Genomic DNA, 14140 nt, shown 5'->3' with positions numbered 1-14140 from the left:
TTTTCCTTTTAAAACAGTGTCAAGCAACAGCTCTAAAAATGAGCCAGTTCCCAGGAGGGAGAAGAAAAAGTCCAGAAAAGGTCACACGCCTGAATGTATCAGTGAGTTTAAGTTAGACAAATTTTACATTCCAAGATGGCATTGTACGAAGAAGATACTTTCCGGTGAAGTTATGATCCGAAAAATCTTCAACATTTTGCTTCTTGAGGAGAAGGAAAGTGGACAAAAAGGATGAAGGAGCAGACAGTTTGAAGCTCTTTAGATGTAACTATTTCCACACAATCACTGATATTCATTTTTCCACCATTCTTTGGGAAACAACTTTGGAAAATCTCAATGTGGTTCAGAAATAAGTCAATCTTCCAACTATTCCCATATTGCAAAAACATCGCCCATTTGTATCATCTGGATTTTAGAGGGAGATCTTCTCAATGTGACATCAGATGTCAGTTGCAATCAGAAGGAAGATTGTGGGGTCCTTGGTGTCTCCTTGGTGCTCTCTGAGCTTGGTCGTTTTCTTGCAGACGTTTCATTATCCAGCAAAGATTGACAGCAGGATTAATACCAGACCAACAATCAATCAGGAAACAATACCCCAATCAAGGAATTACCAACTCAAACAAACAATCAAGCAATAAACAACAGCCTAATCAAAGAACTACCAAGAAGAAAACAACACTCCCACCAACAATAATCAGGCAAGTCACTGTAAATAAAACAGAGAGCAAACTCTACTACTTTCTAGAACTGATGACGTTACCTGGCTGGGTAATGAAACGTTTGCAAGAAAACAACCAAGTTCAGAGATTATCACGGAGAACATCAAGGAGCTCAGATTTCAACCCTGAAATACGAATATTCTCTTATCAGAAGCAGGATTTATGAAAAGGCAAACAATTAGATACATTATCTGCTTAGAAGCACATCCCACAAAACTCCAAGGTTTCCTCATTCATAGGGTTGGGTCCAGAGCACGGGCATGACTAACCCTTGGCATTCCTGAAGTCAAGAGGAGAATCAAACAGAAGAAAATGCTGGAGTTAACCAGCAAGAAACAACCGTCTTGTGCGCTGAATTCTATTTGTGTTCGGCCTGCTGGCTCAGCCCCCTTCTCCCAGATCCCAATTTGGAAATGCTAAAATTACATTTTGGAACAGGGAGATGTGCCATGAGTTGCCCTTTTGGGGAGGCTTATTTTATCACAGATGAAAATTGTTTGCTCCCTGATTTAGGCAATGAACACACAAGGAATGTGGCCGATGCAGGCTGGAATGCAGTCGGAAGGGGAAGGTGGTTTAAAGATATATATATATATATATATATTTTGCACCAGGATTTTTGCTCCACTGATCTAACAGGGTTGTGCAAATTTGGAGTAGTTTGGAGAACTGGCAAATCCCTCCTCTGACTGGCCCCGCCAACCCCATCTATTCTCTGCCTCCCAAGTCCCAGCTGATTGGCTGGGTCTTGTTTGGTTGCCCTGCACAGGAGAACGGAGCTGGAAAGCAGGTTAGTGGAGTGGGGAGGGAGTAGAGATTTTACAGTATCCTTCCCCTGGAGTGGGGTGGAAATGGGGATTTTACAGTATCCTTCCCCTGCCATGCCCACCAAGCCATGCCCGCCAAGCCATGCCACACCCACAGAACTGGTAATAAAAATGTTTTTAATCCCACCACTGACTTGAGGGATAATGAGACATAAGTCTATTCCCTTTTCAATGCCACAAGAGTGGAATCTTCTCACAAGGGTCCTCTTGATAGGACCCCAATATGCCAGGGCTTTCAAAACCTTGATTTATCTGGGATTCATTTCTCCCGATAAATATATTTCACTTTCCTTGGTAGTGGTGGTGCAAAATTACTCCATTCATTTCCGTGACACTGTGCTGAGTTAGCCCCTTGCTCTTTTTATCCGTAACTGCTGTTTTTCTGCTATCATTTATTCTCCCTGTCATTGGTTCCCATTTCTTCGATGCTGTTTTTATATAATGTCTGATGGTTTATGGTTCCACCTGTTGATCGATCGAGCTGTCCCTCCATCTTGGCGTCCAGGCTTTGCGGGGTGCCGAGATTAATTCCTTTGACTCTTACTCTAGCCATCTCGGGGGGGGGGGGGCTCCATTAGGATCGTGTATCCAAGGTTAAACGTAACCCTAGAAACTTGCTTTCTTTGCTTTGCTTTGGGATTTAACCGGAGAGTGACATGCCCAAAGGTCTGTAGATCAAGAAACGGTTATAAAGGAAACATGAGAACATCTATATGGAGGACCGAAGATCGAGAAATCAAAAGAACAAGGATTTCAGCTTTCAACGAGATTTCAGCTGTTTTCGTTTGCTTGCAGCTATTAATAAATCACTTCCTACTGAAAAATACGGTGGCATCAGAAACAGTGATAGGAAAGCAGGGCTTTCCATTTTCTTAGAACCTTCCAGCTGGGTTCACACATGCATCAAACCACGGTTTGATTGACCTAGAAGTGGCTAGGTACGCACACCAAAACAAATCCCTTGGGGTTAGCCACAAGGAGGGAATGTCGGTCTCTGCCAGTGCATTTGCAGCAGCATTCTCAAATAATAATAACAATAATAAAAAAGCTGATACAGGATTGCCATCTGGAATATTAAACTGCGATTCAGCAGGAGGTGCAACTGCCGCTTGAACAAATTATTAGTAGCAGTAGCAGCATATCCCACTATATATTTTAATCAGATCAGTGGTGCAAAAATTTCTCTGTTCACCCAGCATCTGTTTGGTGAATAGTCTCTTGTCCGTAAGGCATACATATCACCGATAGAAGAGAATACTTGAACTGTGGGGCCCTTGGTAACCTCTGAGCTTGGCGGTTTTCTTGCAGATGTTTCATTACCCGTTATCCATTACCGTTACGCACCAGTAGTCCTGATGGTGTTACCTAGTTGGGTCATGAAACATCTGCACGAAAACTACCAAACTCAGAGAGTGCCAAGGGCCCCACAGTCTTCCTCCTCCCTTTCTTCTTCTCCTCCTCCTCCCACTCTTCCTCTTCCACCTCCTCCCCTCCAAAACCTCCCCCCACTCTCCTCTAGCACTGATGGTGTTACCTAGTTGGATAATGAAACATCTGCAAGAAAACTACCAAGCTCAGAGAGCACCAAGGGCTCCACAGACTTCCTCCTCCTCCTCCTCTTCCTCCCTCCCCCTCCAAAACCCCTCCTCCCCTCTAACACCGATGGTGTTACCTTGTTGGGTCATGAAACATCTGCAAGAAAATCACCAAGCTCAGAGAGCACTAAGGGCCTCATGTATCTTACTCTGACGCTACTCGTCGCAATTTATCCAAGACTATTTCTTATCCACATGCCTATTTCCACATCGGTTCACTTACAAACGCGACATCGGAAGAGCGTCTCTCAAAGGCCACATCTCCAAAGCATTTATTTCATCCTAATATATGCAGGCTTCTGAAACACGAAGGTGGTTTTATTTTTAACCACAACAATCACAACTTCAAGGCACCTTACAAAATTCGTAGGAATACATCACACCAAGGAGACGGGAGTTTGTTCAAACTGTATCACAGGTAAAAAAAATCCTCAAATATCCTTGCCTGGGATCATCACCTCCCTAGGTAGATCAACAGGGGAGGAAGATACCTGGAGATACGGAGTTGAAGTCCGCAAGTCTTAAAAGTTGCCAAGTTTGGGGATCTCGGCTTCTAAAGAAGGAAGATCAGAGCAAAGTTTCAGATCTGTCTCTTAGGTGAGGCATCAAATCCATCAAGGAGGATATCTCAACAAGTGGCCCTCCTCCTCCTCCTCCTCCTCCTTTCCCCCTCCCTCCCCCAATGAAAGCTTGAGATCATCTGGCCTTCAGTCTAAGCCCAGCGGTTAACCAAGTTCAGACCTGGTTAGTACCCAGGTAACAGGATATAAGCGTGAGCCATAGCGTGCCCAAGAAAACTCAATGGCTGCATCCATTGAAGCAAGCTGAACTTGAAGGAGATTTTAGAGTTTCTGGGGGGAAAAAACCAGTGGAAAAGCCACGGCCGCTGCACAGGGAAGGGTAATTCCCAGAAAAGAAGGCAGGGATTGAAATCCACTCCACCCCAAGGAGCTCATCGGTGGGCAGATGGCCACCATTGGTTGGAGGACAAGCCGCATAAAATATGGATAGGCTCATTTTTATTTCTCCTGATGCTGCCTGACACTTGACTTTTAAATCGTCGTTTTCCTCCAACACTCCGAAAGAAATTAGAAAATCAAAGCAGTTGGCTGGCCATTTGCACTGGCCCAGACGGAGACCTCCACCAAAGACGCGAAAACTATTGTTTCATGGCAATGAAACACGCCTACAGCGGGGGGGGGAAAAATAGCAGTGTCAACGTTTATATCTTAAAGGAATGACAGCAGGGAAATTCAGCAAGGAGCCTCGGGAAAGGGAAAGCTTTGTGGGGGTGGTTTTATGCCACACAAGCCATACAAACTTTGCCAGCCTCGATGCCATTCAGAAAATACTTTTGCCCCACCAGTAAAGGTAGTGTGTCTGACCAAGCCTTCCTGAGACAGTAATTAAGCACACGCTGAGTCCAAACAACTCTTGTTTTATTACAATGCTGGGAATTATGTGCATTCCCAGTGCGTAATGAGTCCCAAATAGTCCCTCGAGATAAGCACCCACCTTTCTCTCCTTTGAATGGCTGCCAACAACTTGAGTGTCAAATTAATTGTAAAAAAAACCAACTACAAAGTCCACACAGAGCTTCAAGGACTAATCCGAACAGACTGAATGACTTTGCTTCCTGCAAAGGTTTCATCACCTTTGCCTGTCCTTTAGACCTTATGGGAGGGGCAATCCTAAGTCACCTATCTCTCGTTTTCAAATGATTCTCCCATTGGGTGTTTGAGAGGGCATTTACACATGCTCAGAGTAAGCCTGATCACCGACTTCGCACCATTTCGGCAAGGTTACATAGAGCAAAGGAGGATAGGAAGAAGAGGTTTACAGTAGCAAAGGGGGGGCATGCCACCTAAATTCCTCAAAAATTGCTAGTTTCTTTTTAGCACTCATGACGTTACCTAGCTGGGTAATGAAATGTCTGCAAAAAAACAACCAAGCTTAGAGAGCACCAAGGACCCCTCAGTGTCCCTCCTCCCCTTCCTCCTTTCCTCCTTCCCTTCTAGCACTGATGATGTTACCTAGCTGGGTCATGAAATGTCTGCCAGAAAACAACCAAGCCGAGGGAGCACCAAGGGGTTTCATGGTTAATTCATGGTTAATGCATTTCATGGTGAATTCTCTGAGTTTCCTGACTATCTAAGAACTCACAGCCCAGCAGCTTCTCCCTGGCTTTTAAACCACCTGGCACGCAAGCCACAAATATGTATTTTTTAAAAAAAAAAAATTAAATAACATTTGACTTGGTTTACCCACCTCCTTCCTCTCCCTCTTGCTGGGAGCTTGGATTTCTAAGACTGCCCACCAGCGGCGCAGGATTGGGGGGAGGGGAGGGGAAATGCCACCCCTAATAATGGAATGAAACCCTTAGCTTTAAAAACGAGGGTCTCACCTGCTCCAGGAATTCATTATCCAAGTGATCGAAAGCCCACCTTGTTTTTGTTTTTGTTTTAATCTCAATTCCTTGTTTTACCTTGACACACGCACATACACACATACACAGCTGCACACAAACCAGGCAGGTAGCACCTTGCTAGCCAAGCAGGTCATTTTGCAAAGAAGCTCTTTTCTTACACCTCGCCCCCCAAAAAAATTTGGGGTGGGTGGGTGGGAGGAAGGCGATTGCCATAAGTCATAGGCAACTCCTCGGCTGCTTGAACCCGGGTCCAACCCAAATCCCTTCTTGCGAACCAAGCGAAGAAGGTTCGATCCAGAAGCCAGGGAGCCTTTTGAGTTTGCCTTCCTCCAAATCCATTTCGGGGCGCCGGGGAGGGGGGAGGGGGAGGAATGTAGGGTTGTCCAAATCGCCCCCCTCCCTCCCTCCTTCTCCACCCCTGGCTAAACGCCGGACCGCAGGCCAAGACCGCGCCAGCTCCCCCTCCGCACCTGCGAACCTCGGCTGCTCGTCGCGCGGCGCCCCAAAACCTTTCCGGGCAGCCTCCCCGCGGCGTCTCGTGTGAAGGCAGCCACCGGAGTGTGAGCCTTGCCAACCCCACTTTCCACCCCCCACCCCCGCAGGAAAAAAAGAAGAAGAAAGAAAGGGGAGAAGAAAAAAGGGGAAAAAGAGCGCGCGGGTTTTTGTTTTTGTTTTTGGAAAGGCGAAAGAAAGCGTGAAAAAGCGAGCAGACAAGAAAGCGACCCCCCTCCCTCCCCAAAAATAATCTCGCCTTCGTAAGGAACTCTTCGGAAGAACAATAGCAACCATCAGCCCCATTGTAAGCCGAGAGAAGAGTGTTCCGGGGCATGCCCCGAGCGCCTTCCCCAGTTGGAAGCGGGGAGGGAGCAAGACTTCCAGATGAGGGCATTGAAGGGAGGGGGACGCTCCCCCTCCCCAAGAACTGGCACCCCTCCCGGGCTGTTACACCAACACTCCCAGCCCCCCCCCCCCCAACCCGGCCAAGATGCCTTCCAAATTGAGACCCATCCTCCGCGTCCCACCGACCCCCCACTTTAAAAAATCTCAAGCAAAACAAACGCCGCGGCTCCCTTGTCCAAAGAAAAGAGCGTTCCGGGGCATACCAAGAGCGCCTTCGCCTTTTGGAAGGGGGTAAGGGGGCAAGTCTTCCCATTAGGGCATTAAGGGAGGGGGACACCTCCCCCAAAAACCGACCCCCGCCCCCCATTCCCGGGTTGACCCCCTTCCAGCCCAGCCAAGGTGCCCTCCGGACTGAGGCTCACCTTCCGCCTCCCCCGATTCCTCCCAAACGCCCCCCCTTTAAAAAAACCTCACCTTTGGTAGGGAATTCTTAGAGAAAATCTCAGCCCAGTGTCCCAAAAGACAAGAGTGCTCCGGGGCATACTCTGAGCGCCTTCCCCAGATGGAAGGGGAGAGGAGGAGGGGGGCAAGCTTTCCAAAGTAGGTCATGGGAAGGGACAACCCCCAAAAAAACCGAGCCCCCACCCCCGTTTTTTTTCGGGCTGAAAGACCCCCTCCCTCCAATGCCCCATCCCAGCCAAGGTGCCCTCCGGAGCGAGACTCACCCTCCGGCCCGGGAGCCCGAGCCCGGCGGCGCCCGAGCCCGGCATCTAATCTCGGCGCTGCTCCGAGGAAGAGAGGTCCCAGCCGGCCGGCTGGCCAGTCCGCCGGCCCGCCCAGCGTCCAGCGGCGCTCAATCCCGCGGGCGGCGAGCGAGGAGGAGCGGCGGCGGCTGGGAAGGAAGAGCGCGCATTCTCCCGGCGCCTCTTGCCCGCCTCGCCTCGCCTGCCTGCCTCGCCTGGCTGCGGCGGCGGCGGCGGCGGCGGCGGAGGCGGCTGCAGCGCTCGCTTCCCCTCCTCTCCTCCTCCTCCTCCTCCTCCTCCTCCTTCTCCCGCCGCCGCCAGCCCAGCCCGCCTCTGGCCGCCGCTCCTCGGGGCTCCCCGGGCGGCCGCGCGAGGCAGAGGCGCGCCAGCTGCGGATGACATCAGCCGGGAGGAGGCCCGCGCCGGGCTGGGCTACACCGGCTCCCCCGCGGCGGGAGGGGGAAGGAGCCGCCCAGGACGCCCCGGAGAGGAGGAGGAGGAGGAGGAGGCCGGTTTCCGAGTCCTCCCGCCCCCCAGCTCAGGACTGGACAGCTCCCACTCCCCCCCGCACCGCTCGGTCCTTTGAAGTGGCCCCGTCCAAGCAGATGGGGAGGGGGAGGAAGAGTGATGGGTTGCTTGAAACTCATCCTTGGACTTGGCCAAGAGTAAAAGACTGGCTCCTCAAGGCGTCTTCTTCTTCTTCTTCTTCTTCTTCTTCTTCTTCTTCTTCTTCTTCTTCTTCTTCTTCTTCTTCTTCTTCTTCTTCTTCTTCTTCTTCTTCTTCTCCTCCTCCTCCTCCTCCTCCTCTTCCTCTTCCTCTCCTTCTCCTTCTCCTCCTCCTCCTCCTCCTTCCTCTTCCTCTTCCTCTTCTTCTTCTTCTTCTTCTCCTTCTCCTTCTCCTTCTCCTTCCTCTTCCTCTTCCTCCTCCTCCTCCTCTTCCTTCTTCCTCTCCTTCTCCTTCTCCTCCTCTTCCTCCTTCCTCTTCCTCTTCCTCTCCTTCTCCTTCTCCTCCTCTTCCTCCTTCCTCTTCCTCTTCCTCTTCCTCTTCTTCATCCTCTTCCTCTTCTTCTTCTTCTTCTCCTTCTCCTTCTCCTTCTTCTTCTTCTTCCTCTTCCTCTTCCTCCACCTCCTCCTCCTTTACGCAGAAGTTTCTCTTCTAGAACTCCCTCCCTTCTCTTCCTTTCCTTCCTTCCCTGCCTGCTCCCTCTCATTCCTATCTCCTCCCTCCCTCCCTCCCTCCCTTCTTTCTCTCATTCCTTCCTTCCTCCCTTCCTTCCTTCTCTCTGTCTTTCCTTCCTTTCTTTTTCTTCATTCCATCACTCCTTCATTCCTTCCTTCCTTCTTCCTTCCTCCCTTCTTTCTCTCCTCCCTTCTCTCTATCTTTCCTTCCTTCTTTCCTTCTGTCCTTCCTTCCTTCTTTCCTTCCTTCTCTCTATCTTTCCATCCTTCCTTCCTTCCTTCCTTCCTTCCTTCCTTCCTTCCTTCTTCTGTCCTTCCTTCCTTCTTTCCTTCCTTCTCTCTATCTTTCCTTCCTTCCTCCCTCCCTTCCTTCTTCCTCCCTTCTTTCTCTCCTCCCTTCTCTCTATCTTTCCTTCCTTCCTTCTTTCCTTCTGTCCTTCCTTCCTTCTTTCCTCCCTTCTCTCTATCCTTCCTTCCTTCCTTCCTTCCTTCTTCCCTCCCTCCCTTCCTTCCTTCCTTCCTTCCTCCCCCTTCCTTCCTTCCCTTCCTTCTTCCTTCCTCCCTTCTTTCTCTCCTCCCTTCTCTCTATCTTTCCTTCCTTCTTTCTTTCCTTCCTTCCTTCCTTCCTTCCTTCCTTCCTTCCTTCCTTCCTTCCTTCCTTCCTTCCTTCCTTCCTTCCTTCTCCTGATCCTCAGGGGCTGCAGGTTCTGGGCCTCTGGTGCTTCCCTCCAGTACAGCAGCTGCATTGGAAGGCGATGAAATCCCAAAGGCGTTGCTTTTTGTTACCCTGGGGTCCTTAAGACCAGAGCCTCCATATTCAGGAACAGTGTACCAGCAAGAGCCAAACCCTAATCTCTACCGACCACCTGGACTGTTTCACACTATGCCGGGAGTGATGGAGAAGGGTTGGCCTCAAAAAAATTTTCCCCAGTCTGGGGTGCGTGCTCCTCCCTCGCCTATGGATCTCCCCACCATCGACCTCATGGTGTTAGGAGTTTGGAGAGCAGAAATGCACACGCCGAGAAGAGACCCCCACGCTTCCTTTCAGAACACACACACACACACACACACACACACACACACACACACACGTTGCACACATTTGTACTCTCCGTGCACACTTGCACATGTGGGAAGTACTCTGTTATTTTGGGAGTGTTTTGTGTGAAACCTCTTTGCCTTTTGAAGTGCATTCCTATTGGTTTTGGGAAATCCCTGTCCCATTTGAATTATTATTATTATTATTATTATTATTATTATTATTATTATTATTATTATTGTTGTTGTTGTTGTTGTAGCTATTGCTATTGTTATTGTTATTGTTATGATGGCAAATAGTGTAGCTTCTGCAACCACAAAAAACCTTCTCTATCTTCGCTGACCTGATCCAGGATTTGCAAAGAATCTTAAAACGTGGATCCCTTGATAGGCAAAGCAAGAATCCTCCTGCTTGAGTTACCTTCAACTCCAAGTCCGACCACCTGCCGGAAGGATGCGGCAGCCCTGCACGCCAGCAAGGTAGACCCTATTGGGGAGCGGTGCCCCCATTGTGCTTTCCAGCCACCTCCATCTTCCAGCAGGGGTACCACCTCCTTCTGCCTGGCTTCCGAGCACCCCCTTTCTCTCCCCCCACCTCCCCCCAACAGGGTTCTTTCTGAACCCCCCCCCCCTTGCCTGAAGGGGGCCTAGCCAAGGATGCCCAGACCTGGCTGTTCTCTGCCATGCCAGGGGGAGGGAGCCAAGGGGGTGCCCCCTCCATGCTCGGGTGACTGCTAATAACTTCAGTTCTCCAGCTTCCTTTCCAGCCCAGACAAAGGGTGTGTGTGTGTGTGTGTGTGTGTGTGTGTGTGTGTGTTTTGCTATGCCACCCTAAACCCCCCCACCCCACCCCCGCATCCTCTCACACAAGTTCTGGTTAGCCTCCAAATCCAATTATGGCTCATTATGCAGTGGAGCCTTGCCTCTTATCGAGGCACCCACGGCAGGCGGGCGGCTGTTCATTTCTTGGGGCAGCCAACCTGCAAATTGCTCCCGTGGGCAAAGAAGGACACGGACTTTGGTGCTGGCTGGGGTAGGGGGTCTGCCTCCTAAGATAAGGGGTTGCCTTGTTTTTCCCACCGCTCCCTTCCCGCTTTCCCTTCTCCTCTCCTCTTTCCACCCCTCCCTTCCTTTTCTCTCCCTCTCCCTTTCTCTTCTTCCTTCCTTCCTTCCTTTCCACGCTCTCTGCTTCCTTCCTTCCTTCCCTCCCATCCCTCCTTCCCATCCCCTTCCTTCTCTCCCACCCTCCCTCTCTCCCTCCCATCCCTTCTTTCTTTCCCTCCTTCCTTCCTTTCCACGCTCCCTGCTTCCTTCCTTCCTTCCCTCCCTCCCTCCCATCCCTCCTTCCAATCCCCTTCCTTCTCTCCCACCCTCCCTCTCTCCCTCCCATCCCTTCCTTCTTTCCTTCCTTCCTTCCCTCCCTCCTTTCCTCCCTCCCTCCCATCCCTTCCTTCTTTTCTTCCTTCTTTCCTTCCCTCCCTCCCATCCTTTCCTTCCCTCCCACCCTCCTTCCCTCCCTCCCTCCTTCCCTCCCTCCCTCCCTCCTTCTCTCCATCCCTTCCTTCCTTCCTTCTTTCCTTCCTTCCTCCCTCCCTCCCATCCCTTCTTTCCCTCCCTCCCTCCTTCTTTCCTTCCTTCCTTCCTGCCTCCCTTCCTCCCTCCTTCCCTCCAGACAGTCATTGCCCAGAATGCTATATAGGATCGCTTGCTTGCGCAGGGAGCTGGACTAGAAGACCTCTAACATCCCTTCCAACTCTATTAGTCTGTGATTAAGTTGCCAGGTTTGGAAAGCCCCGATGTAAACAGTGGCCATCGAGGCGTCTTGCTGCCGCCCTGTGCTTGGCTGGTAGGCTGATGGCTCTGTTGCTCTTCACCCACCCTGGCTGGAAATATAATTTGGGGAGAGGCCATCAGGCAACACGGAGTTGACAGGCATGAGCGCCGGCAGGGAGGGCGGAGGGGGCTCCAGTTATCCTTCAAACGCCAAACGAAAAGCTTTGGCTGCAACCATGCAGCCAGGAGAGGAACGCAGGCGGATATTACGCACGCACGCTCGTATTTTAGGAGCCTGGCAGAGAAAGGAGCTGAGATGGCAACTGAGGCTGATCCTGCGACCATAAATAGCTCCCGATATGATGAGCGAGGAAGCCCAGGCTGCATGATTTGAGGTTTATTCCGGAAGGTTTATGGGCCAGGGGAGTGTCACAGGCCATCAGGTGGAAAATAAAAATAAAGTGGAGAGCTTATCTCATCTGGCTGGGTTCAGGAAGGGATGGATAACCGGGGGAAACGGCAGAAATGCTGAATATGGGGACGGAAGGGCTGAAGAGCCCAAGCGACAGAACATCCAGCAATGGATCTCAATGTATTTCTTCTTCGTTTAGATCGGGGCATCCAACCTTGACAACTTTTAAGCTCTGTGGACTTCAACTCCCAGAATTCCTCAGCCACCCTAGGAGTTGGAAGTCCACAAGACTTAAAAATGCCAAGGTTAGACTCTTTATTGATCTTTCCTCAAGGATCTCAAAGCCACCTCCCTTATTTTACTTGCAGAGTAACTCCAGAGTAACTAGAGCCGTCCTGTTTGCTGTGCAGCCAAGTGGATCTTCATAAGCCCCTGCTGGCATCTTAATTTTTTTTTCTCTGGAATTTTTTTTTTTTTTTGAAAATCATTGTTCATCTGGCTCTTCAGCTAAGAGGCTGGCTCTATTGATTTTTCAGCATTTTTTATTTTCACCTTTAGTGGTAACTAAATAGTTCTACATCATCTCGAACAACTGGGTCAATCTTTGCATCTTCATACATATGAGGGATCCACAAAGTTCATCAAAATGCAAATCAGTATTGATCCCAACGGCTGTCCATATATTCAGTGGGTTTTTAACAAGCCTTGAATTCCATGCGGTCGTTCCCTACAAACAAGTCTTTGCAGGAAATTCATTCCAGCCTTCAGATTAACAGATTCACAGAATTGGGAGCTTGTAGGTCATCTAGTCCAACCCCCCACCCAAGCAGGAGACCCTACACCATTTCTGACAGAGGGGAGTCCAGTCTCTTCTTGAAAGCCTCCAGGGGTGAAGCTTCCACAACTTCCGAAGGCAACTTCTGTTCCATGGGGTTGATTGTTTGAAAATTTCTCCTTATTTCTGGGTTAAATCTCTCCTTGGTCAGTTTCCATCCATTACTCCTTGTTTGGCCTTTGGGTGCTTTGGAAAATAGCTTGACTCTCTCCTTTTCTCTCCTCCCTTCTCTCTTTCCTCCTTCCTTTTGTCCTTCCTTCCCTTCTTTTTCCCTTTTCTTCATTACTTTGCCTTCCCTCCCTCTCCCCTTCTTCCTTTCCTCTTTCCTTTTTTTCTCTGCTTCCTTCTCCCCTGCTCCGTCCTCCCTCCCTCCATCGCTTCCTTCCTCCCTCCCTCCCTCCCTTACTTCCTTGTTTTATTCCATCCTCCCTCCCTTGTTTCCTTCCTTCCTTCCTTCCTTCCTTCTTTGCTTCCTTCCATCCTCCCTCACTTCCCCCTTCCTTGTTTCCTTCCATCCTCCCTCCCTCCCTCCTCGCTTGCTTCCTTCCTTCCTTCTTTGCTTCCTTCCATCCTCCTCCCCCTCCCTCCCTCCCTCCCTTCCTTCCTTCCTTCCTTCCTTCCTTCCTTCCTTCCTTCCTTCCTTCTTTGCTTCCTTCCATCCTCCCTCACTCCCTCCCTCCCTCCTTCCCTCCTTCCTCCCCTTCCTTCCTTCCTTCCTTCCTCCCTCCCTCCCCTTCCTCCCTCCTTCCCTTACTTCTTTGCTTCCTTCCTTCCATCCATTCATCATCCTCCCTCCCTCCCTCCCTCCCTCCCTCCCTCCCTCCTTCCTTCCTTCCTTCCTTCCTTCCTTCCTTCCTTCCTTCCTTCCTTCCTTCCTTCCTCCCTCCCTCCCCTCCCTCCCTCCCTCCCCTCCCTCCCTCCCTTCCTTCCTTCCTTCCTTCCTTCCTTCCTTCCTTCCTTCCTTCCTTCCTCCTTCCTTCCTTCTCCATAGCAGTTCGTAGAGCTAGCAGGCTATTTCCCCATCAGCCATCCCGCAGAAGTGCCAAGAACCCACTGGGTTGCTTCGTTCTCTTTCTGCCCTTCCAACATCTTCTTCCTGTCTTGGCTGGCTGTGAGGTTTTGACAGCCTCACCCCACCGCCAGCACCCCCATCCAGAAAGTCAGGAGCCCGGCTGATTTTACGAAACCTCGATTTGACACGGCAGACGGGGAAGAGGAAATCTGACCGGTTCTGTTTGAACTCTCCCCCCCCCTTCCATCCTGCGAAGCCCTACTTAATCATTTCTCTTTGAAGTTTAGCATCTTAAAAGCATCCCTGAAAGCCCACAAACAGCCTCGTTTTCATCCCTGGGCCCTGCAAGGCAATCGGCCTCGATGAAAAACTCGGGAGAGATAAAATTACACTTTTTCTTTGGCGTTAAGGCTGAGCTACGGTTGGTCCTGCCACAAGGAAGAAAAATCATTAACTGATTTTTGTGCGAGGGAACCACAAAGTACCACCAGGAAACGTTTTAGAGAGAAAATGAGCCTCATCTACCAACTTGCCTACAAACATCGACTTGTGTCCGCACATGGCTCGAACCACGATTTACCTAACCACGTCCTAATGGGGCAAAGCCAAGATGCAGTGGCTGGAGTCCCACCCGTCACACAAGGGGCCTCCAAGGTTTTTTCCCACAGCGCCATGGAGAGGACCGCAAAGGTGGCCAGGGAGGAAGCATTGTGCAGGTAGGAAAACATTAATTAAGTGG

The 14140-nt window shown here is 50.3% G+C and overlaps 1 protein-coding gene across 6 annotated transcripts in view; it reads right to left on the bottom strand.

Annotated features, from left to right (window-relative positions):
• Positions 1–7356, bottom strand: part of LINGO1 (leucine rich repeat and Ig domain containing 1) — a 282576-nt gene extending 275220 nt beyond the window's left edge. For 3 of the 6 annotated variants that reach the window (XR_015750752.1, XR_015750753.1, XR_015750754.1), the window contains exon 1: positions 7135–7356. The gene's annotated coding sequence lies outside the window, so the exon portion shown is untranslated. The remainder of the gene's footprint in view (positions 1–7134) is intronic. The other 3 variants (XM_087972410.1, XM_087972409.1, XM_087972411.1) reach the window with 1 other exon arrangement.
• Positions 7357–14140: the final 6784 nt, after the last annotated feature.

The sequence above is a fragment of the Notechis scutatus genome, chromosome 11 (assembly GCF_049901735.1).
Source record: "Notechis scutatus isolate UNSWTSFEM ecotype Mainland chromosome 11, rNotScu1.2, whole genome shotgun sequence".
Lineage (NCBI taxonomy): Eukaryota > Metazoa > Chordata > Lepidosauria > Squamata > Elapidae > Notechis > Notechis scutatus.
Note: the sequence above shows the minus strand (reverse complement) of the source record. Positions and strands in the feature narration are given on the sequence as shown.